The sequence below is a fragment of the Sturnira hondurensis genome, unplaced genomic scaffold (genome assembly GCF_014824575.4).
Source record: "Sturnira hondurensis isolate 20B ecotype Veracruz unplaced genomic scaffold, ASM1482457v3 Scaffold0003801, whole genome shotgun sequence".
In the NCBI taxonomy this organism is placed as follows: Eukaryota; Metazoa; Chordata; class Mammalia; order Chiroptera; family Phyllostomidae; genus Sturnira; species Sturnira hondurensis.
Genome location: NW_028076432.1, coordinates 571,882 through 598,114, shown reverse-complemented (window position 1 = coordinate 598,114; position 26,233 = coordinate 571,882). Strand labels below are relative to the sequence as shown.

General features: G+C 34.3%; 1 protein-coding gene across 1 annotated transcript in view; it reads left to right on the top strand.

Annotated features, from left to right (window-relative positions):
• Positions 1-26,233, top strand: part of PTPRQ (protein tyrosine phosphatase receptor type Q) — a 261,122-nt gene that overhangs the window by 135,524 nt on the left and 99,365 nt on the right. The window lies entirely within an intron of this gene.

Here is a 26,233-nt window from a genome sequence, read left to right as displayed (position 1 = left end):
TACATTTGTCAATATCTCTTACAATCTTTATAGCATATTTGTCTAAAGATATGGAAGAGATAATTTAAACATGTAAAACATACTTTTTTACCTCGTGAGTGAACAGAGCACCAGGTGTATTGTCCATTGACCCCTCTTTGGGAGTTTGAAAGGGGGAAAAAGAGAGAAAATATGCCTTATGGTGTTTCCACAAATATCTATTTTTTTTGTTATTCAGACTCCAATCTTCATGAATTATGCTTTCTCATAATTTAAAATAAGGAATGAACATGTAAACTTTTACATACCTCTCTCTTTTTTTCTTAGTTGGCTTTTTGGAATTTTAGATGCTTCTCTGAATTCCGTGGCTGCAGTGTGAAGCTACCTGCCACATATTTCCTTCTTTAGATGCCAGGCTTTGTCTTTTATATCATTTGAATAAAAATATCCAAGTTACTAAGCCCCAGTGCACAAAGAACTCTCATTAAAAAAAAAGAAGTTAATTCTTCCTAACAGTGGTCCCTTCTGTGTTGTCATCTCCTTCATGCTCTATGGTCTCCAACATCAAACCTGCTTATGTAAATGAAAACCCGACTCCTTCCTGGTAACATCCCTCCTTGGAAGTCCTCCCTGATGGAGACTGTGGATATTGCCATAATTAGTTACCTGTGGTACATCCAGAGCCTTCATCTTAGAAAAACCTTTTAACCTTTCCCCTTTTTGAAATCAGCGTCACCCAGTTTTACGTCACCTTTCTACCCCTGAGGCTATAAAGCACAGAACTTCCAGACACCACACCTCCTCCTGGACTTCTGCGCCTTGATCAGCATTCTTTCCTTCTCATTCTTCCACGGCAACAGGTCTTCAGACTCCATTACTCTCTCTGTTCAGCTGGAATAGATGTATTTCAACAACACCTTTCCTTAGATCTCAAACCATGTCATTGTGACTCATCTCCCAGGAGATTCCCAACTCTAAGAGGACCCTACAGTTTGTTGTCACCAGATCCTGGCTGACAAATAGTGCTGGAAAGAAACCTGAAATTGTTCTACTTTGTTTAGCTATATGTTTCACCTTTAATTTTCCAAGATGCTCCTCAATCTTTTAGACATCTCTTGTTTATACTCCATCAGTTTTCCACAGGAAAAGTCTGCTCTTCTTCTGACCATAGTCTGTTCCCAGTATCATTCATATTTGATGTTATCACTGATTTTACTAATAATATTAAAGATATCGATTTGCCCTCTTTCAGATTTTAACTGTATCTTTATTTGTACTCCCCAGATAGTCTCTTTCAACAATGTCATTGCCTTCTTCTTTTCAGGAATCTAGCCGCTCATTTTTGTTTCAATCTCTTATCTCTTCTAGAATATCACTTCATCAGTTTAATCTATTTTTCTGCATTTCATCCTCTCCCCAACCCCCGCCTTGCACATGCACACACACCTCCTCTCTCTCTCTTCCTCTCTCTCTCTCACACACAAAATTTCAAGTGAGGATGAAGTCAGTAGATCAACCCCAAACATATTCAAAATGAGATTTATGTTGCATGAATTCTCCTTCTCTTTGTTACTTTTCTCTACCTGTTCTTTATAATCAGCTGGACACCATGCCTCACATATTTATGTGACTTTTTTTTCCTATCTCTCCTACATATAATCAGAACTTATCACTTCAGTTGCTGGATGGCTCTGCAGTTTTCCCCTTCCCCAACATGACTGCCCGATTTCATAACGGACCTCTGTTACTTCTTGTAACAATACCCCCAAATTCTTTGTCACCTACACTCATCTAGACTGCCCATCAGTCTCATTTTTCTACCTACTTACTTTGATTAAATTGGCCCCAGTATATAATTTAGAGCATTTCCATATTGGTAGTTGAAGTTTATTATCTGAAGGATAAGAATCAGATGTGTAATATTTGGGTATCTGAAGCATAGAGATGATCATGAAAGGCACACTATGTAGGAGATGGCCCATAATACTCCCAGTATTTTACTCGTTCTCATTGTCTATAAGATGCATCCCAGAATTCACCATCAGTGAGGGACTGGCTTCTGTCTAGCTTTCTTTCTGTCTGGCTTCTTTCTATCCTTATGTCCCTCTGCCAATTCTCTTCATATAGGTGATGCCTCTAGCCAAACTGTTCACTCAGTGCATTAAATTTCATTCAAAATCATTTATTATTTTTTTCTTGAAACATATTATGTATATTTATCATTTTGTTTTATTTATTTAATTTTTGTTCAAGTACAGTTTTCTGTCTTATATTCCCATCCCTGGCCCCCACAGTGCTCCCCACCTCCCTCCCATTTCCCCCCACCTTAGTTATCATCCATGTGCCCTTTATACTTGTTCATGTGAGTCGTTCCCCTTTTCCCCTGTGATTCTCTCCCCTCTCCCCTCTGGACCCTGTCAGCCTGTTCTGTATTTCAGTGTCTTTGGTCATATTTTACTTGGTTGTTTGTTTTGTTGTTTAGATTCCTTTTAACGGTGACAAAATCATTTATTAAGTACTGCTATGAACTAATCATTGTTTAAAGTATCTTCTTTAAACATACTCAATATTTTTTCACCATCAGATTAGATTGCATTGTTTCTTAAAGCTATATTGTCCTCCCTTTGTATGTCACACAAAATTGTATTGCTTCTTAAAAGCTCAGCTTAAATGTATTTTTTAAGTGTCTTCAATGGTATGTGAAGCTTTAATGCTACAGATCTCTGGACTTCACCCCAGACTTGTTGAATCGTAGCCTCAAAAATTAAAGCCTAAGAATCTGTACTTTTAAGCATCTCTCCAGGTGATCTGATGCTCTGTACATTTTGGGAAGCACTGGAATAGATGACCCAGGAACTTTGATGGCAGGTGATGTGTAGCAGTGAGGACAGGCAAACAGTGTCAGAGAAATCCAGGGAAGGCTGACAGGTGTCTGCTCGGTGGGTGGGCGGCAGGTCATTGCTGTGCATAGTCTGGGAGAAGAAAATGTGGTCAAAGCCAGCAGGTGGTCTGCATCCGGGTGGTCTAGCACCAGGTAAAGTGGTCTCGATCATCGGACAGGCGCTGAGCTTTAAAAAACTGGGGAGGGGGCGGTGTAGATAGGACAATAATTTGAAATTAATGAGAGTTGCAGGACTCTGAAAACAAGGTGGATGACTTGTTATAACCAAGTCCACGGGGACTCAAAGCAACTGCTTAGCCACAGGAAAGAAAAGAAGTTCAGTTAGTAGAACTAAAATACATAATCAAAGTAAATATGCACTTCATGTAGAGATACCTGAACTTAAGGTTCAGGGTTTTTATTTCAATCCTTTGATTAAAGATTTGAATTGGATCTTAACTCAGAATTAAAAGATCCCATAGGTGGAGGTTGAAGGGATTCTAAATCAATTAATTAGGCAGATAGTAGACATATTGTAGAATGTACTATGTAGTCTCTTATTATTAAAGACAAATGGTTCTCAGAATTTTGACTGCTGACTCCTTGCATCAGAATGTCCACCTGTAGGACCTACTCCAGACCTATGGAATCAGAGTTTAGAAATTGAGACTCACCGATCCTCACTATAAATGCTATGTTTGTGGGGACTCTGTCTTATTCTTCTTTGTTTACTCACAGCTCCTAGCAAAGAGACTTGGGTGTCATAAGGCACTCAAATGCTTGTAAAAGAAAGAAATTAGTTTTTTCCACTGCAATGTATTATCTCCAAATAACCGTGAGGCAAAATTATATTCTCTCCCAGGCAAATATAAACATTTTTAAATTAAGGACAGTCATTCATATGAAACATGAGTATCAACTGCTACTTCACAAATTTTAATATTTTTATCTTTAAGTTTCAAGTCTAGTTTGCAATTGTATTTAGGATGACAGTACTTATTAGGGAAATGAGTTGCTTTCATCTGAGTTCACATGAATTGTTTGTCGGTGAGATAGATGTAAGAACTGGAGATGCATTGTTCAGAATGGAAACAGTTTTATAGCTGTTGCAAACTGGTAATTTATAGTACTCTAAAATTAGTCACAGTGTATAGTCAGCTCTGAGTCACCGACTCTGTGCTTATTTTGACATAAAGTAAAATCAAATTTGACTTACTTTCTCACTGCCTAGTGTCTGACCTTCACATTCCTTCCAGGGATTACTGGATATTTTTTTTTTTAGTGTAAACTTGGCTATATCTGAGCGCAGTTAAACATGCATCATATGATTGAATTTATGAGGAGATTAGTGTTTGGTATCCAAACTGGTTCCATTGTCACAGTCAAACTTGCTGGGTTAGGGCAAATATAGATGAAGGCCCTCAACCTTGGCACTTTTAACTGCGTTTATATCAAAATATATGTACCCATAAAAATATTATAGCAAGTTCATGTGTCTATAAGGTTTAACTTTCAGAATCTCAAAGTAGTTCTTTATATTCAAATCTTGACAGATGTGATTCAATATTGAATTTTAAAAACTTTTTTATCTAGAAGATAACTTTCAAGTTTGGGTTTATTTAAAACTCTTCCAAGTTCAGTAATTTAGAATCAGAAGAGAAATATAAGCTGTATTCTTCTGATGCTCCAAACTTAATGGAGAGAAAATGAAATATACAGTTTAGTTTTTAGGAGCTATTCTTTTCAGTATTGATTTCTTTTTTTAATATATAGATATATATTTATTTATTTATTATTCAAGTACAGATTTCTGTCTTGTATTCCCTGCCCTGCCCCCCCCAAGTGCTTCCCACCTCCCTCCCATTTCCGCCCCCAACCTTAATTATTGTCCATGTGTCCTTTATACTTATTCATGTGTGTCAGTATTGATTTCTTTATTCGCTTTTTGTCCAATAGGAGATATCAGGTACCTGTAGGTACCCACTGGAAGTTTACTGAGCTTGCAATTATATTAATGGTATGCTATTAAAAACAAAGACAAAGCTAATAAAGCCCTTTGTTATCTTTTAAAAAAGTGTATTTGCCATGCACTGTGTTTGGATCCCTATTCTATGGACCTCAGAGCAGTGCAGAGATAACTGGGCAAACTGTGACTAAATCTGATCTCCATTTACCAGCTTTTACAAAAATATCATTTATATGAATTCATACCATTGTTAAGTACCCTTTAATAGATTGAGTGTATGTGGTAAAAGTGGTTGCAAATTATTGCACTGATTCAGAAGTTGGCTTTTGCCTTTGTCTGCCTTCCCTCGTCATTGCTCTCCTCACCCATCTCCTCAGTTGAGTTGACAAGTCAAACATGCAGGAAAATCGCATGATTCCATTTGTTCTTGAGCAAGTGAACTGACACATTCTACTTAGCAGTCAGTCAGTAAGTGCTGAAAGCACAAAAGGCGTTAGAATTGCCTGTCACAGATCAGAGAGAAATAGCTATTAGCCTTGTTACTCTAATTGCAATTCAAGTGTTCTACAAAGCATCTTTCATACAGACTTTCTTTTGATAAAATAAGCTTTAAATTGACTTCATTGGGATGACATTGGTTAATAAAATTATGTAGGTTTCAAGTATGCAGTTTCATAATGCATCACCTGTATACATTGCACTGCGCATTCACCATCCCAAGTCAAGTTCCCTTCCATCACTATTCATCCCTCCTTTCCCATCTTCTTCCTCCCCCTCCCTCTTTCCCTCTGATCATCGGCATCCTGTTGTATCTATGAGATTTTGGTTTTTTTGCTTAATCCCTATACCTTTTTTCGCTCAGCCCCCCAAAACCTGATTTAATTTTTAAATATAATACTTTTCTTAAGAATGAACATCAGATGAGAAGTGTCTTTCACACTTGTAGTGTGGTGAACGTTGAACAATGTATGCTTACTTCATGCTTACTGTGTACAGGCTCAGTGTTTGGGGTGCAAGTCCCACATCTGAGCCCCAAATGGTCTGGTGACGTCTGCTCTATGTAACTACATGATTCCACCATTATGTAACAACATGTTCAATAAGTATAAACAATGACGAAAAGTCTATACAAGCATGTTAGTTGTGTAGATTAGAGATTGGATATCTAACAGGAACTCAAGAGAACTAGATGTTATCAAAGACCATAATAAAGCAAAATCAGAATTGGATGTTGCCCTTTGGTAGTTTCAGACTTGCTTAGACTCAGTAACCTAATTGGAAGAGAATGATGCAGTCTTGGACCTTGAATTTCATAGGTGGGTGACTTTATGTTTACATTGTCTGATATAATAAAATAGCCACATATTCAAAATATTCTTTTTTGTTGTCCTTCAATACGCTGTGAGAAAATGTCAATTATGCATGTCAAAGGACATTCTCATTTTTGTTGGAGTTCTTTTAGATGGTGGGGGTTAGGGAGATATGGAGATTATGGGTATGCTAATGCACTAACAGTAAACCACCCTGTGGCACCGTCACTGTTCGTGAACATAGTGAGATTAATAGAGGGGAGTACATAGGAACCCCAAGATGCAGCAAGAGAAAGTGCTGAAATAAAGGAATGCAGTACAAGGGGTTGAGCTGAGATGGAAGTCTGACTAGAGTAGAGGCCACTCCATTGGAGTGAGTGTAAGACAGGAGGTTGAATAAAAGGGGCGGGCCTTACTCTACTCTTAGTTTTAAATAACTTCAGCTGAAGTTTGAAAATAATATTATGAAAAATTGGACATTCTACTAAATTTAGAGTAATAAACAATGTAAGTAACTCCAAAATTAATGATTCTTTTTGGCCATTTTCCTAAAACACTGTGGTAATCTCTTTAGATGGAGGAAGATTTGTCACATTTTCGCTGAGCCTCAAATCACAGAAGAATAAATTCCACAGTCATTTCAATGGCCCATAAGGTTCTTTCCAACTCAGCATTCTCTTCCCTGGTTATACATGTGTCTTTGCCTTCGTCTTTTGAAATATATTCTCAAATGCCACCCCTTCAAAGAGAGTCTGACTTATTTATGATGGAACTTCCTTCCAGCTGGAGTTTTCTGTTGCCTTTCCTGCTCGGCTTTTCTCCGTGTGTCATTGTCTGTGGGTCTGTCCTCGCCACAGTGCATGCTCCGTGAGCAGACGGGTTTTTCTTTGTGTGGTTCACACTTATTTGCAGTACCTAGAAATGTGTCTGGCATATAATGATGCTCAATAAATGTATTACAAAAGTATCAGTCGATCAATATACAGGCCTAGAAGAATGATAGACACAGTATGTATACTTTTGGTGCCTAAGTAGAAACTTTCAGCCATAAAATCATTTTTAGACAATGATATGATAAAATATCTAAGAAAGGCATGATCTCTAAGGTACTCTTTAAATTAAATGTTTTATTTTAAGATAGTTGTAGGTTGACATGCAGTTATAAGAAATAAGTCAGGGAAATCGTGTGTTCTCTGTTCCCAGTTTCTTCCAGCAGTAGCATCCTGTAAGCTCTAGTACAGTCTCATAAACACAATGTTGATATAGATGCAATCAAAGCAGAGAACTTTCTCATGAGAATGATCCCTCAGGCTGCCTTTTCATGGCCACACAAAATTCCTGCCCCACCTCCTTACACCTTTCCTAATCTGAACCTTCAGGCAACCAATAATATGTTCTGGATTTTCTATGATTTTGTCAGTTCAAGAATGTTATATACAAATAGTTATGGGAATGTAAAGTGCATCATAGGAATATAGTCAATAATGTTATAATGCCCGTGTATGGTGCCACGTGTGTCCGAGAAGTACTGGGGGACCATTGTGTAAAGTATATGACTGTCTAGCCTCCACACTGTACACCTGAACTAATACAAAATAATATTGAATGTAAATTGTTGCTGAAAATAAAATTTCAAATAATAAAAAGTACTTTAAGCATATTGGTTATTACTGAGAAGAGGACTTGAGAGAAGTGAGGATTTTATGGTTTTGTATTGCTGGATTTTTTTTTTTATAGCAAGTTTTGTGGTTTCCTAACAAAACAAATTAGTAACTAGTAGATCTGGTGAAGGCACAAGACTAGGTTCCCCATCTGACCTTTGCTGTCGTGGGATCAGTTTTTCTCTATGGTACTGGGGTAGAGCTGTGATTGTCTAAAAGTTTTCTGTCTTGCTGGGCCAATTTACTGGTTTCGGATTTTGTTGTTGTTTTGGCTGCAGAGAGAGGCTTTTGTTGGGGTTTTGGGAGCTGAGCTGGTTGGCATTTTCAGGTTGCTGGCTTCTGGGCTGCATGATTCCCAGAGGAAACTCACCACTGTGTTGTTCATTGGATTTGAGTCCCTTCTCAGAACCTTTCAGAGTCTTCTTATGTTTGTTTCATATTGAGTGTCTACAGCTTTAGTTGTACCTCACGGGAGGAACAGGGAGAATGCCTCTACTCAGTCTTCTTCAAAGCAGACGTCCATTCATGGGGGTGTGTTTACTATATGTGGAACCTTTTAATCCATGTATTCAATTTCACATTACTAATGCATATGTGTTATATGAGGGACTTCTGGAAAGAATGCTATGGAACAAATTTATTTCTTGTGCTTTGAAAATTTAGAATTATATAATTTTAGGTCTTCACTGATTCTCCGTGATAATGTCATTGTCCTTAATTTTACATACATGAAAAATGAAGCAGAGGTTAAGTGTCTGCTAAGTGTATTAAAACTACTTATTAGCAGAATTCTTACTAATCCAGAACTCTTTTTACTATATTATAATGCCTTCCTTATCTAATAAATTCAATAAGTCATTTGTGTTCAGTGGAATTATGAGTTTTCTTCCATTATCTTCCAATGTCTAAATAGAGTCATGAGGAATGGGGCAAATTCAGGTCCATTAGACAAATTTCCTTGTTAATTTGTGCAGATATATTTAGGATATAAGCATACACATACTTTTAACCAAATATGGGTTTAAAATGTGTAAAAACAATTTCTGTTATCAAATATGTGCTTAACCTATAATATTAAAACACTATTAGTTGACAGGATCAGATCTGTAAAATACCGAAGCGAAATACATTCTGGGAAGTTTTTAAAGGCACGAGACACATCTCCCATTTTTTATCCTGGATCAGTTCCAAAGATGTAATGTCTGCTATTATGAAATTGTCTTAGGTATCCAATTTCAAATTATACATGTAAGAGTTCTTTTAAATATAATTCCTCCTGCAAAAATGAATTGGAGTCACTCTGCATAATTCTTCTCAACCCCTCTGATGCTCCAATTTCTTTCATTTAGTGGACTCTAGGCATCAGCTCTTCTCTCCATCCCAGCTCCAGCTAAAGCCAGCTGTTCTTTAAGCAGCATTTTTATTAACTTATTTAGGAACTGGGGCGTATCTTATTACACCATTTTCCATTCCTGTCGTATGCAGCTGTAGTTGATACTTTTCATAACAGCCTTTACGTATCAACCTCCTCCCGCATTTCACCGCCCGTGTTCTTTTTGTTTTCTCTTTACTTCCCTTTTTAAGCAAATTAAGCATGTGTATGTAAGCAAAACTCCTTTTTCCCTTCTTTCTTTCATTCATTCTTTCTTTCTTATAATAATATTACTTGCAACCTTCAGGAATGTGACTATTGTTTTTATGATATTATAAACTTCAAGAGAAAATGTTTACTAATGGTATTAAAAACTCTCCAATGAATGTAGAAGAAATAAATTCAATGATAGCAAAATTTTATTTATAATAATTCACTGATTTAACTCAGTTTAAAAATCAATGCAATATAAATATAAAGAAAGGATTTGAATATAAGGTTGTACACACTGTTGTTAACCTCAAAACAGTGAATTTCAAAAATTATAAATTTTATGGTATACAAAAAATCTTTGGTGGAGAAAGCTGTTTTATAAATATAAGATGTGCATAAATAGCAGCCACCATATAATTGAACAGTTCCAAAATTTAAATAAAGAAGTAACATTTCTTAGTATATTAATATCGTCATTGTAACTTAAATTTTTACAACCTACATATTCACTACAACCTTGAAAACAATCACCTATTTTATGACAGGATGCCTTACTATGAAGAATTATCACATTAAAGCAAATAGCAGTGTTGGAAAGGTAATAAATATTGTCCAATACAGAACATAACAATGAAATCTATACCAATTAAAGGATATATTAAATGTCAGTAGCCCAATTTTCTAAAGTCTGTTACTAATTAGGTTAGCCTACTTTAATAAGGTTTTTATAAACCAAAATTTTCTTTGTCATTTTTCAAATGCAACTACATTGCTATTTGGTATGTATGAGAGGTCTAACATTTTAAAGTTTAGACTTGAAAATTTTTATTTAAGGTGTTATTACAGAGAAATGGTTAATTCTATAATACATACTCCCTAAAAAGCTGGATAGAATGCTATTCTTAGAAGTACTATTGGGGACAACTTCCGCAGATTAAACAATTACCAAAAGATAGTTCAAAGTAGTTGACATGGTCAGACTAATTTGTAACTCTTCCTCTCCAGTGTGAATATATGAGAAGTACAATAAATCTCCTGATTGTTTTTTCCCATTACTTAGAAAGTATTACTGTCTAATATTTTGAAATTTTATATAAATATGATTTATTTTTAATATCATTGCCATATTTTATAGGCAAACTTTTTATGTTTTATGATTTTTTTAATTTTTTTATTTATGGGAAGTTATTTTGGTGCAGTGAAATGCATGGAACGTGAGTGTACAATTCAGTGAGTTTGTGCAAATGCATACACCTGATAACCACTGCCCAACAGCGATCAGAATGTTTCCATCTCCCACACAAAGTTCCTGTGGATACTCCCTCTCCAAGGCCACCGCTCTGCTTTCAGTCAGCATGGGATACTACCAGTTTTTCTTGAGCTGTAGGTATTCTTTTGTGTCTGGTCTATTTCTCTCAATATTAACTGTGAAACTCATGTTGGTGAAGGTTTCTTAATTCATTCTTTTTTATTGTTGTTATTTTCCATCATACGAATATTCTGTTATTTGTGTGTCTGCTTTCTTTTGATTGTTCTAAAATAAATGTTATGAAGAAAACTGCTATAGATATTTTTGTATAAATCTTTGTGTGTGTGTGAGTGTGTGTGGAATTGCTGGGGCATAGTCTAGATGCATGTTTAACTGTTCAAGAGACTGACAGTTTTCTAAAGTGGTCGTACTGTTTTAAATATGTACCCAACAGCAATGCGTGAGACTTCTAATTGCTTTAGACATTTTAGTTGATGTAAAAGAATTTCAACCATATTGGAAGTATAATTATATTTCAGTGAGGATTAATGATGTTAAATCCTTTAACATGGTTATTGACCACATACAGGCAGTCTTTGCTTTCCATGGTAATGTGGGAGCACAGGCTATGAGCTGAATCTGTGCAAAGCAACCTTCATAATCAATGGGGGAAGTTATGACTGTTCAATGATCTTCAAAATGTTTTGTCACTATATTAAAAATGTTTTATTGTCTGCTATAAATATATAGAAATGAAAACAATAAAACCAATATTTATTTACTACGTTATAATTTGAAACATTACAAATATCAATAATTAAAGTGTTTGATTTCTTCTTAACAAAATTTAACAGTGGTTGCCCTAGTTTTCTTCTTATTTAAGTTACAATATAATAAGAGCATCTTTTCTATGACTTGGCAAATTGTTATACTCCTTTCAAAGTTTGAATTAGCTTACACCACTTTATCCTTTGCACTTTCAATGTTATAAAATACAACATTATTACTTCATAGTGTTCACTAAGAGTTCTGTTAATGTGAAGATTTTGTTGGCATGACTTCTTCTGGGACATCATCTTTTTCATCACGATCACTTTTCTTATGTCTATAAAGTCTCTTTTTACTAAGTTCCTCTAGCTGCATATCTAAAGTTTCATAAATAACAGCAATGATGACATTCCCATGATTAGCTATTTGATCTAAAAATCCATTTATGTTTGATTCAAATTTCACTTCTGGCATGCTGTGCTGCCATCTTTGTTGTTCAATATGTCACATGCTTTTGCCTATGTGACATATTCACGTGGGGGACAAGGAGGCAATATAACCATACACTTTGCTGACTGTGTATAAACTAAATAACAGATGCACAGTGACCAATTGATGATAGGCTTTAAAAGAAGTGACATGATTTGTCACAGATTATAATGTGTATCTGTTACTTATGTTGCAATTTGTGGAAAAAAGAGATAGTAACCAAGTTCGCTTCATGCAAATACTCACAGTTAATACACAACGGTAACATATTTTAACCCTTGTTTTGGACAGACAGGTCCCATTTAATTAAACCATAGAAATAGAAATTTAAGCATGTAGAATGTGAAAAGTGAGGGATTTATCCAATTTTCTTTTGGAAAGTTTCTGTTTATGTCTTAGATAATTTTTTATTGAGTTGTTTTCTTTTTAGTATTGAGTTATAAGAATTCTTTATGTATTTTTTATTCAAGTACTTTATTAGATATATGTATAACAAATATTATCTTAGTCAATAACTTGACTTTGTATGTCCATCGTGAACCTTTGGGTGACCACATGACTTTAATTTTGCAGACATCCAAATTAGTACTTTTAATTTTACATTAGCACATTTTGTGTCCAAGAAATATTGTTTACTTCAAGATCATGAAGGTGTTTTCCTGCATTTCATTCTAGAAATTTTATAGCTTTAGCTTTTAACTTTGTATCCGTGATTCATCTTTATTTTTTTGTATTGATGGAGTAGGAGTTATGATTTAAAGTTTTTTAACATATATTCATTTTTCCAGAACTACTTATTTAAACACTTCCTTTTCTTTATTGAATTACCTTGGTAGGAACTTTGTTAAAAATCAGTTGACTCTATGTACTTTAATCTATTTCTGGAATATATTCTATTCCATTGATTGATTTGCCTACCTTTATGACAACACTGTGCTTGTTGATTACTATAGTTTTAAAAAAACTATTGAAATCAGAGAGTGTAAGTTCTAAAAATATGTTAGCTTTCAAGGTTATTTTGGCTGTTTTGGTACTTTGCATTTCCATATAACTTCTGTGATTCAAATCACCTTAAAAAAAAAAACAAACCTCTGTGACATTTTCATTGGGATTGTAGTTAATCTATACATGCATTTGGGGATAACTGATGCCTTAACAATACATTATCTGATATATAAACATTGTATATTACTCCTTTTTTAGACTCCAATTTTCTTTATCAGTGGTTTATAATTTTTAGCAAATGAGTGTCTTGTATGTTTTGTTAACAATATACCTATATACGTAAATAGAATAATTTTAATTTTAGTTACCAGTTGTTTGATATAGACTAGAGAAATACAATTGATTTTGCATATTGAATTTCTATCTTATAACTGCTAAATTTACTTACTAGTCCTAAAAGGGATTTAAAAAATATAATCCTTTAGAATTTTCTACATTAAAAATATTTTACCTGGTATGAAAGTCATTTTATCTCTGTCTTTCTAAACTCTATTACTTTTTGTCTTTATCTTATTTCATTGGCTAAACTCTCTGATACTGAATTAAATAAATACAGTAAAAACAGACATCTTTGAATTCTTCCCAATCTTGAGAAGCATCAGTCCTTCATCATTTTATCCAATGTTAGCTATAGGATTTCTGTAGATGCCTATGATCATATACTTTTTTCTCTTGTTCTGTTACTATGGTAAAGTACATAATTTATTTTTAAACATTAAATAAAATTTACATTTCCAGAACAGACCAAACTTGGTCAGAAATATTATCATTTTATGCATGGTTGGATAAGTATTTTTTTAATTCTATTAATTTTTCTAAAGAACCAACTTTTGAATTTGTTAATGTTCTCTGTTGTTTATCTGTTTTCCATTTCATTGACCCCTGATCTTTATTACTTTCTTTCTTCTAAATATTTTGGTTTTAGTGTAATTTTCTTTTTCTGTCTTCTTATGCTTATTTTTGTCTTCGCTTTCTGTCTTTCCCAGTTTTACTGAGGTATGATTGACAAATAAACACTCTACACTTAAGGCATATGAGTGATGTTTGATATATGTATATATTGTGAAATTATTCCCTCAGTCAAGCTAATTAACCTACCCATCATCTCAGATATTTACCTTTGTGTGTGTGGTGAGAACATTTAAGATCTATTTCTTAGCAAATTTCAAATATATAATACATCATTATTGACAAAGTCACCGTACTGTGTATTAGTTACCTAGAACTTATGGAGCTGAAAGTTTGTGCCCTTGAATCGATGTCCCACTATTTTCCCATCCCCACTGCCTGGCAACCACTGTCCTCCTCTGTCTCCATGAGTTCAGCTGTTTTAGATTAGACGGGTGAGTGAGATGATGCGTGCATCTTTCTGTGTCTGGCTTATTTCATTTATCATAATGATTTTAGAGCATTCTTCCATTTTAAATATAATTATGTATACCTATAATTTTTGAGTAATAATATATCAAAATTTTTGACTTTTTTGCTTTCAGATAAATAATTTTTTCTAATTTCCTTTGCAGTGTTTTGTTTGAGCCATCATTTAAAAATATGGTTAATTTCTAAATATTGGGAGTTTCTAGTTATAGATTTAATTAATCGCCATTATTATCAGAGGACATATCTGTAAGACTTAATTTTAAAAAAATTTCTTGGGTCATTTTCTGTGGCTCAGCACACGATTGACCTTATTGAATGTTCTTCCATGCATACTTGAAAATTATATATACTCTTCAGTTGTTGGCTGTACTGTTCTTTGTACTAATTCAATGTTGTTAGGATGCTTTGCAAATTTATAACCTCACCACACTGTAACCTAATTATTCTATCAATTTTTGAGAAGGGAATGTTAAAATATGCAACACTAATTGTGGATTTGTCCATTTCTTCTTTCAGTCCTGTCAGCATTTGGTGCATGTCTTTAAAAGGGGGAATGGATGTCAAGGAACATCTATAAAGGACACACGGACAAAGCCAAAGGGGGGAAGGATCGAGGGTGGGAGGTGAGGAGGGTTGGGGTGAGGAGAAGCGGTAGGGGGAAATGGAGACAACTGTACTTGAACCACAATAAAAGAAGAGAGAGAAAGAAAAAAAACTCAAAACAGTAAAAAAAAATTCTTTTTTATTGAACACATGCATATTTATGATTGTCGTAACTTCCTAACTGACTCTTAATTATTGCAAATTGTCCCTTTTATCTTTGGCAACATTATCTTAATGATTCTTTTTTCCTGATATTAATATAGACACAAACCCTTTACTGTTGCATTTTGTATCTCTTTTTATTTTTACTTTTAAATTATTTGTGTCATGTTTGAGTCTGACAGACAGCAAAATATGTCTCTTGTGGAGAGCATATAATTAGGTCTTTCATTTTTATCATGTCAGACAATCTCTGCCTTTTAAGTGAAGCATTTAATCTATTTGTATTTAAAGTCATTGCTAATTTTAGTTCTACTATTTGCTTTTTGTTTTCTATTTGTCCTATCACTTTTTTGGTTCCTTTCTTCTGTATTTTTTGCCTTTCTGTGGGTTAATTGAATAGTTTAACTTTCTTTTGAAATCCTCTATTGGATTTTTATCTATACTCCCTCATTTTATTCTTTAGTAGTTGCCTAAGGGATTATAATATTTTTTTAGCTTATCCTACCTTTTTAAGTTAATATTGTACAGCTTCCATAAAGTATACAAACTTGTAAAAGTTATGTATTTTAAACAATTACATCTATTTACATGGTAGAACCCATAATTTATTGTATTATTTTTCTTTTTTAAAGATTTTATTTATTTATTTTTAGAGAGAATGGAAGGGAGGGAGAAAGAAGGGATTGAAACATCAATGTGTGCTTTACTCTTGAGCACTCCATACTGGGGACCTGGGCTGCAACCCAAGCATGTACCCTGACTGGGAATTGAACTGGCGATGCTTTGGTTGACAGTCCTGTGCTCAACCCACTGACCTACACCAGCCAGGGCTATCGTATTATTTTTCTTACAGAGCCAATAGACACTTTAACGAAGTAAGAACAGCATGCATATTTTTGCACCTAATTACTCTTCCTGGTGTCCTTCATTTATTCCAGTAGTTCTGAGTTGCATCTATTGTCATGTCCCTTTCAGCTAAAAAAGTTAGAATTTCTTCCAAAGCTGGAATGCTTGCATAAAATTCTTTAAGATATTAATTGTTTGAAAAATAGATTTATTTTTCTTTCAGTCTTAAAGAATTTTTTTCCTCTGGACGTAAAATCCTGGGTTGATAGTTCTCCACCCCTCTGCCCCCAATGTTTTCACTTTAAGTATATGATTCCTTTGTTTTCTAGTACTTGTTGTATCTGATGAGATCAGTTGCCATTTATACCATTAGTTCCTCTGTGTTAAGTAAGTAATTCTTTCTAGCACTTTTCAAGGTTTTTTCGTTGTTTACTTTTAAGCATGTTGACAATGATATAGCTAGTACAGATTTTTTGAATTTACTTTGCTGTCAGTTCATTTAGCTTTTGGGTTTGGTAAGTTAACGTTTTTCCAAATTTTGAGAAATTTTTAGTTATTATTTTTTCAAATATTTTTCTGCCCTCTGTTATCTGATTTTTCTGGGATTCAAATTATGTACCTATTGATATCATTCTTTAATTTTGTATTAATTTTTTCACATTTTTTTGTTCTTTAGATTGGCATATTGATGTGCCATCAAGTTGATTGGCTGTGGATTCTCCCATTTTTAATCTGTTGCTAAAGAAGTCCAATAATGGACTTCTTTAGGATGTTGTACTTTTAAATTCTAGAATTTCCATTTAGCTCTGTTTCATTATTTCCCTTCCTCTGTTGAAATTGCCCATTTGCTTTCTAATTATGGTAGTTTTCCATTAAATAAAATACATTAAATTAAATAATTTTTAAAAGAGTTTTAAAATTTTTAGTGAGTTTATTTGAGCCAAACTGACAATTGCTAGGAAACAAAATCTCAATGGATTGGGAAAATGCTCTGGAAAATGGCAGTTATACCACTTATTTTGCACATCAGAATCAAAGGGAAAAACCCACAGGCCTTACATGTAATTCACTGGTGATAGATTAGGGAGGCAGGAGAAAGGACAGTGGGAAAATCTCTGAGATTAGATAAAAAGTAAACAAATAGGCCCATACTTGTATTTTCTGTTTTTGTTTTGCTTTGTTTTGTACATTTGTGAGTATAAAATAGTTAACAGTTAACAATTAACATGATAATAATAGTGAGAGGATTTGAGCTCTCTGCTCTGGTTGGATGGCTGTGTATGAGAGGGACTGGAAAAAAGGAAATTACTTTCATATTCCAAAGGTATATTATCAGATATGTTATTATAGATATAAAAAGAAAAGACAACAGACAGCCTCAGTTAAGGTAAAGATTCACCTTTGTTAGGAAGACATTGACAAGGCCTGTACCTCTACAAATTGATATTGAAATTTATTATTTTGATTGTCTTTACTTATCTGCTAATATCAAATAATATATTTATAATGGCTTTCAAAAATTCATTTTCTTCTCCTACATCTCAGTTACCTATCCTGTAGTCTTTTTCTATTGAATATCTTTTCTTCTTGACTATGAGTCACATTTCTCTGTCACTAGTAAGTTTTCTACCTGCTGAGTAATTTTTAAACTTATACTGGATATTGTTGGTGATGTTTTGCAGGAACTCTGGATTTTGCTATCTTCTTTTAAAGAGTGTGGCATTTATGCTAAAAGATTATTAAATTACTGAATGGTAGTTTTATAAATGTGTGGTTTGGAGTTTATCCTTATTTATAGATAGAATTCTCCCACCCTGGGACATGGAGTAAAGTAAATATATGGTCCTTTTGAGATTTTAATGAGGTATGAGCTATTTATCAATTTTTAAAGTCTGTCACCCCTACATTGGGAAACAACTAAAATTTCTACTCAATTTTTTATCTGTTGGTTTCTACTGTGCTCTCTGTTATGTTCTTTATATATGTACACTAAGAGATCAGCCAAGGATTTCAGGGAAGGTTAGACCCAGAACTGGGTTTAACCCACTGTTGCTTCCTTCTTTCTTCAGCCCATTCTCTGATGCCTCAAGCCAAAACTGTTTTATTTTCCCCAGAATTCATATTTGTTATTTGCAGGAGAACCAGCCTGATATAACTATTCTGGCATCATCTACAGAGATCCTTCAAGTTTATTATGTTTAGGCACTGGAATATTTTGATATGAATTTTTAGCTACTTCTGCAAAATTATTTTTTTGCATGAGTTTGACAATTCTGGCCACACTGTGCGTTTTTATATACAATATAGCCTTACTGAATACCTGTGATACAGACACAGAAAAGGGAGTTTACATTGCACTCATATACATGACTTTAAATTAAATGGTAGATATCTTTGTTCTTAAAAATATTTGGGGATTTTTCTATTGCCTAATTTCACAGGGTTCTCAATCTCACTTTATCCTTTGATCCTTTCTCCTCTACTGATTTTTTTTCTGTCTCATTTAATCTCATCTCTACTCTTCTAGTCTCCACTCTTTTCTTCCCCACCCCACCCCCCACTCCCCGGAATCCCTGAGAAATCCAAGTTCTTTCTGGGAAAGATCTCCTCAAACTTTCCACCAAGGAGCCACAGTACTGAAAAAAGGTAAATGGTTTCTAGTAACGTCTAATTGTAATCAGCATTGGTGACACTTTGTTCTCGAAATTATTGCATGATGCCATTAGTTTGTTCACTTATTTATTTATTTGTTGAACAAATACTTCTTAAGTATTAGACATTATTGGCTTCTTTGCATTTTTATGATCTTTCTTTCCTATTCTATTTCACTGTCCATTAACTACTGAGTTCATCATCTGTTTTTCCAACACTATAAATAATACCCTTAAATGTTCTTTCATTCTCATTATTTCAAGAATTATATATACATACTTCTTTCAAATTGCTTTTTTCTAACCTCTTTTGCTAACTGAAGCTTCTTTCCAAGACATCTCTATTTATCCATGCTAACAAGATATAAAATAACATTTTATCTACTCATGTCTATCCTCAAGTGAATCCTTACAAATCAGTATGTCTTTCTCATTTTCTCATCAATACTAATGGTTCAATTTAGTTTCCAGATGTTATAAGAATGGTCTTAATAGACAATTAACTGTACTATGTAAATACTCCCCTAAGAACTGCTTCATAGAAACTATTTTAAATCACAGTTGTCATTTTTGATAGATATTCTCATGAGATACCTTGCTATATAAAGCTGTCAAACTAATGACTATAAAACAAATCAACTCATTTGCTTCCAAAGGACATGTATAATCCATTTTCTTTGTAGTGCCCTAGGAAAAACAAACACTTTTCCCCCCAGAAGTTTTACTGAGATATTTTTATAAATAAGAAATTTTTGTCCATTAATACTTGATTTAAAAACAAGATTATAGCTGTTGTCCATAGACTTTTGGGTTCCTAACTGTCTGAGTGTACATGCATTGGGATAGATACATTAAATTTTTGTTTAGGAATTCTCAGTCTTTTAAATATTTGTTTCAGTTCCCTTTCATGCAAATGGAATATGTTAAGATCGTTTAATTTTTCACACTCATAAGTGGGTCAACTCATATTCTCAGCTTTGTAGTATTACCTAAAGTCATGTTTATGTAGCATATTTTGGTAAATACTCTTCCAGCTACTCCAAAATCTATCTCAAAGATTAAGCCATAGTGCCTGAGAGAAGTGTACCTGAACTAAATGATTAGAACTTCTGAAGATACAGTTTTACAAAAATGTATTTGATCATTATTATGACTATCCTCATTAAGAAATATTGTAAGAAAGAGCTCAGTTAAACATATTTATAATTTATCATGTAAGAATGTTATTTTCCAAGTAAGAATATCATGATGTTAAGTGATACCCTATTTATGTGATTTTGGGGGGAGAACTATATCTTTGATCTCAGTACCAGAGATTATTGCACTTTTCTTGATCATTTAATTTGTCTTTATGGGCACAGAAATTTATGATGCTGATTTTTTAATATTATGTTATATAACACTTAGAGCCAAATCATAACTTACTTCTAGAAAGTTTACAGCATATATTTTATTTATTGACTGAATTTCTGGGTTCATTACATTTGTTGTACTCCCATTTCTTTTATGTCCAATAAATCATCATGTTCTGCCAATATTCTTTTGTCTTTTATTTATCTTTATTCCTAATTAGTTTTGTCATCACTATAATCTGCATCACACTGCATATATACAATTCTTAACCAAGAATTATTTACTATCAAGTTTACTTTTTTCTGATAACTAGCTATAGGGAGGCTCAGTCTTTTTTTTTAACTTTATACCTTACCAGTTAATTTCTGCTGGTGTTCTCTGTTGCCTGTGGTAGTCATCTAAACTCATCTGTCAGACTTTCAATGCCTTTCAGTAATATCACACTTGATGGCCCCCCTTTTTTCTTATTACTTCCCTACTCTTTCTTTCCTCCAGCCTCATATACTTTCCAGCCCTTGGCAAACATTTTGTTTCCTCTTATTTATCTCTTGTCATATTCAATCTACTTAAACATTTTTTCTCTCTCACATTTCTACTAATCCTCAACTGCCCTTTCAAGTTATAACTCCCAGATCTTCTCTTTCTATTTCCGTTTGGCATCGTGTATTTGTGCTGGCTCCTACTGGGTACATTAATTTGCATATATACACACATATATATATATATGAAAAAGAGCTGATACACTTAAGAATAGCTGGCCCATACCACTCAATGAGAATGGCTGATGAATGTTGTTAATTAAATTGAAGTTAATCAAGATTTATATGTAGTATGATGAAGTTTTATTTGTACTCAACTTTGCAGAAATTTCTATTTTTATATTTATTTATACTATGTTAGTGCTAGTAAACTATACTTTTACTTATGTATGTTTAGGTTATGTATTTGGTCCTTTTGTTTCTAAAAGGGCTGTAGATTATTTACAATTAGTAAATATAAATATTTTTAATTAACTAAGAAAAGTTGTGTTGATACTTTTATATCTTTTATAAATATAAATTTCCAGATGTCTGTTTTGCTTAAAGAAGAGTTCGTCTGTGATTGAAGATAAAAGTATATAGTCATAAATATAGAATCAAGGAAATTTTCTCTTCAACCTTAGTATACTTAACTAGGTCAGTGAGAAGTTAGCAAAGCCACTATCAGCATCCTATCATAAAAGTTGGCAATTTCTCATATTAATATCCAGAAGTTTATAAAATAATTACATTTCACACACATCTTCATTCTCTAAATGGAATCTACTGAATAGTCGCTAAGACCGTCATGCCTTTAAACTGATAACAAATTTTACTTACATAGATCTACAGACTTTTATTTCAATCAGGATGAAAGTATTTTACCAACAAGAATAATTTATGAATAAAAATGTAATTTACAGAATACCTTGCAGTGAATGTTGATCGCTTCATCACAGTTCAGTCATGTTTACAAAATCTAAGCAAGCTGCGTGATTACTCCAGGAAACATGGAATGATGTGTTCAAATTAGTACCATCTGTGGATAGAAAAAGTTTGAGGTTTTTAGTCATTCTTAAAGAATGGAAATCTGATTCTCCATGCTAAAATGAGTGTAATCCTTTTAGTATCTGTAATTCAATAGGGCAGTTGCCTTGAAATAGTCTAGTTCAATACTCAGTTCATCAAAAGAGAAGATACTGGACATAAATAAGGGTTATTGCTGGTCATTTATGAAGGCCTCTGAGGTAGCCTTGTTAAAAATTGTGTATGAGTTACACTACATATTTGACTGCAGATTAGATTTTATTTCTGGTTCAGTGTTTTAAATACATTTGATTGAAAAATGTGGACACAATTTTATAGTACATAAAAACCAAAGGACTATTTCAGTGAAGCATAATTCAATCACATAGGCAACACTGGAGTGCCCACGTGTCAGCTACTGGGTGTCTGTTTAAGGTCCATCACTGTACCTGTCACATGGAAGGGAACTGCAATTTTTGTTACTCTTTCTGCAGCCGGATTAAAAATAACTCTTGCATGGAACTTGTTTCTTTGTTAAAATGCTATCCAATTTAGACCTTTACTTCTTTGTTACACTTTTTTTGGAGAATACTAGAGTCTGTGGACCAATACTAACCTGCTGGAAAATTTTTAACTGTGCAACAAAATTTGGCATTAAAGTCTTCTTTTTTTACAATCTGAACATTTAAGGTAGAAAAAAGCTCCTCATAAAACCATGGGCATCTAGTCATCCGTCCTGCTGAAACAGGGAGACGGTAGCCCTCTTACTTCTCCAGTTTATTGGATAGCTAATACTGCCTTTTCCCTCCCATATCTAGTTGCTCAGGAAATGCTAGGTGAATGAAATTGAAGCATAGCAGAAGTGCTTGTGGTGGACTCAAAAGAAAGGGTAATGTCTAGACCCTATTGCCTGGCTCTCATGGGGAAAGACTTTATGGTCTTGGCGCAAATGAAAAGTCTATCCAAATCTTTTCAAGTATCCCCTCTCTAGGTAGAATGAAATTAAAACTCTCGAATCTAGTCTACAAGGCTCAGCATTACCTGATTTTGGCCTACCTCTCCAGTCCACTCTCTCTTCCTATTTCCTGTGGATCCAGCAGCCGTCTTTAAGTGGTTTCAATGTGCCCACTCCTTCACCCTCAGAGTCCTAACACATCTTGCTCTTTTCACCTGGAAATCTATATCTCATCTGTCAGGTCTCTGATCAAACTATAATTCAGAAAATGCTTTCCTGACCATCTGTCTAAGCCAAATTCCTGTTATACTCTCTTATTTATTTGTCTATACATTAAAATGTTTATTAAATGCCTCCTTTGTTTGAAATATTAATCTAGACCTTCAGGGACACTATCTGTCTAATAAGTAAATAGACATTTGTGTTTTGTGTGTATATATTTGTGCATATATATGTATACACATGCACACATATACACACACATGTAGTTGCTCAATCTTTTTTTATAGAAATGAAAGCAAAATCAAAACCTTTTTAAATATTTGGTGTAAATGATGGAGTAAGGTGGGGAGGAGAATAGGATTAGGCTGATTTAAGGTGAGTTTTCAGTATAGATGTAGGATTTTTAGGAAGAGAGATATCAGCTCAAAATAGTGAAGGTTGAACAGACTCATAGAACTATCTGGGAAAAAATTTAAAATAAAGTCCCTCAAGATTTTGAGTTTCTCTTTGCCCTATATATTTATGCAAAAGCTAGATAAGGAGAGATTGGTCATGTTGTAGAGGAAAGTTGTAAATTAGTTTTCTATTGTATGTCACAAACTTAGTAATTTTTTAAAAATGCTTTATTTATTTATCTTTAGAGAGAAAAGGAAGGAGAGAGGGAGAGAAATATCAATGTATGGCTGCCTCTTGTGAGTCCCCTGCTGGGAACTGGCCTGCAACCTAGGCATGTGCCCTGACTGGGAATCAAACCTCAATCCTTTGGTTCACAGGCCCGTGTTCAATCCACTGAGCTACACCAACCAGGGCACAAACTTAGTAATTTAACATTAACTTATTCACACACAGTTATGTAGGTCAGAAGTCTGGGCACCATGTGCCTGGATTCTATACTCAGAGTTTCACAAATTAAAATCAAGGTGTCAGACGACAAAACGAACAAGCAAAATATAACCAAAGACACTCAAATAGAGAATGGGCTGACAATAACCAGAGGGGAGGGAATTTCAGGGGGAAAGGGTAAGGATTTACAGGAACTAGTATAAAGGACACATGGACAAAAACTAAAGGGGGTGGAAATGGGAGGGAGGTGGGGACCACTGGCGGGGGGCGCGGGGCTGGGATGGGAGTAAAAGACAGAAAACTATAGTTGAACAACAATTAAATATTTTTAAAAGAATCAAGGTGTCAGTCAGTTGTACTCTGAGGTGGGGCTAAGATCCTCTTCCAAGCCCACGTGTTTGTGGCAGATCCAGTTTCTCACTGCGGCCGGACTTCAATCAGCATTTCCTGGCTGGCTCCTAGCCAAGGGCTGCTGTCAGCTCTTAGACATGTCCTGAATTTTTTATCATGTGGTCCCTCCTATAAAACCAACAGTGGCAGAATTTTTGTACATTGATTTTGCGTCTTGCTTAAAATATCTTGCGTTTTTTTTTATTAAACTCTGCTTCTATAGGACTCGTGTTATAAAACTAGGCCCGCCAGATTATATCTTCCTATTTTAAAGTAAACTTATTTGGATTCTTAATTACAGCAGCAAAATTTCCTCACATCAGCACCTACATCACCTGATTCTTTTACCTGTTCTATGAATTCAACCACGGAAATAGATCTAAAACTTCAGTTTCTCCCTACTACTACCATCTCATTTCTTCTTTCCTCAACAAATGAAGCAGCCCATGAATTTGTTCCTTTTCTCTTGTGCAATTGCCAGACTAGACTTGATAAAATGCACTTCTTAATGTCTTATTCTGACAACTTGGTAACTTTCCATTTCCTGGCAGGCCATCTGTGAGTTCCTCTAACACAGCACTTCCCCAGGCTGTGTGTGGTCTGTCTACTTGTTATTGCCCATGCGAGGGATAAGCTATGGTCAAATTTGGCACAAGTTGCATCACCCCCAGTCCTAGAACCTCTGCCTTTATAGTCAATAAAATCCTGTCTCACGTGCCACCTTTCCTCCCAAAACTTTTCCCAAAACCCCAAGTCAGTCATATTTCTCTGCTTCATGTTAAAGTATCTTGAAAATATGTCTTTCTTCAAGTAATCTAAGTTCAAACTTAATGGCTGTAGAATTTGAATTATGGGAATTCTACTTTTTAGCCAACTCTAAAATTTCTGTAAAGGTAAATTTTTCTTAAAAAAATAACTTTTTCTTAGTTGTTTTTCTTCATAACTAAAGATAGAAAAGGGAGGGTGTTGGAAGTAGTGTATCAGTGTTCTGTTTGTAATGGCCCTTTAAAGGTCAATATCTGCTTGCATGCAGTATTATTTGATGATAAATATTAATATTTAAAAACAGAGTAATTGAATCTGGTCAATTGAATCCAATGGCTTAAGAATCTATTTGTTTTCCATTACATTAAGATATTCTCTTCCAGATTTAGGCAAATACATATATGTGATATGTCTGTAGATAATTCAGTAAAAATTTAAGAGGAAATCCAAAATTTTAACTCATATAGTCCTTTTTACAGAACTAGAGATGCGTGCATCTATACACTACTTGACACCTTCTGGATATCTGATAAGCATTTCAAAGTAAACATATTCAAAATAAATTCTTTGTCTTTCTGCCCAAAGCTTACTCCTTGCACAATCATCCCCCTCTTGATTAATAGCAGCTTCATTTTTCTTTGTGCTCAGTCCAAGGGCCTTAGAGCTTTCTTCTACTCCTCTCTTTCTCTTATACTCCACACGTCACACATCAGCAACTCCTGTCAGCTTTTATATTTAGGCTCGGTGCTTCTTGTCATTTTTGCTGCAGCATTCCTGGTCTAGTCCCTCATGATCTCATGTGTTAACATTTCAATAGCCTCCTAATTCCTCTCCCTGTTTTCATTCTTTTGTCCCTTAGTCAATTCTCAACACAGTAGCTTGAGCGAGTTCATGAAAACACATGTCAAAGACTGTTACTCTTCTATTCAAGTTGAAGTCATAACGTCTTACAGTGTTGTATGTAATGTAGACTTCAGTGTTTTTTCTCAGACTTGGATTTCTACTAGATACACTGGCTTCCATGTTATCCTTCAAATATACCAAGCACGGTTTCAATTTAGGGCCTTTAATAATGATACACTTTCCTCTCTGGGAATGCTCTTTCCCGAGATCGTCACTTGGTTATTACCCCTACCTTTACCAGGAACTTCATGTCTTCTAATCACTGAGGCCTTCTCTAACTGCTCAATTTCCGTGCAACTTTCAATATCCTTGGAACTCTATCCCCTTCTACACGTCCTTATTTTTCTCCATAACACAAATCATCATCCAAAGTGTTCTATTGAATGCTTAGTTATACTTTTATTTTATGTAAGTCTCCTGAGTGTAAAATGCACAAGGGTAGGGACTTTTGTTTGTTTTGTTCATCGCATTCCCAGTACCTATGATAGAATCGGGGACAAATTGGGTGCTCATTTGGTATTTATCGAAAGTCAAATCAGTATGATATGTCTAGGAATAAATGGGTTTTCTATGTATTTATTGTCTTGTTTTTAATTGTGCATATTAACGTACAGTTTTTATGAATTATATAATTTTCATCCAAGTTGTTGTTATTCACTCTATCCCAGCCTTCTGAGCAAAAGCTCTCGCACAGATGCGTGGTTGAAGAAAGTGCCTATACCA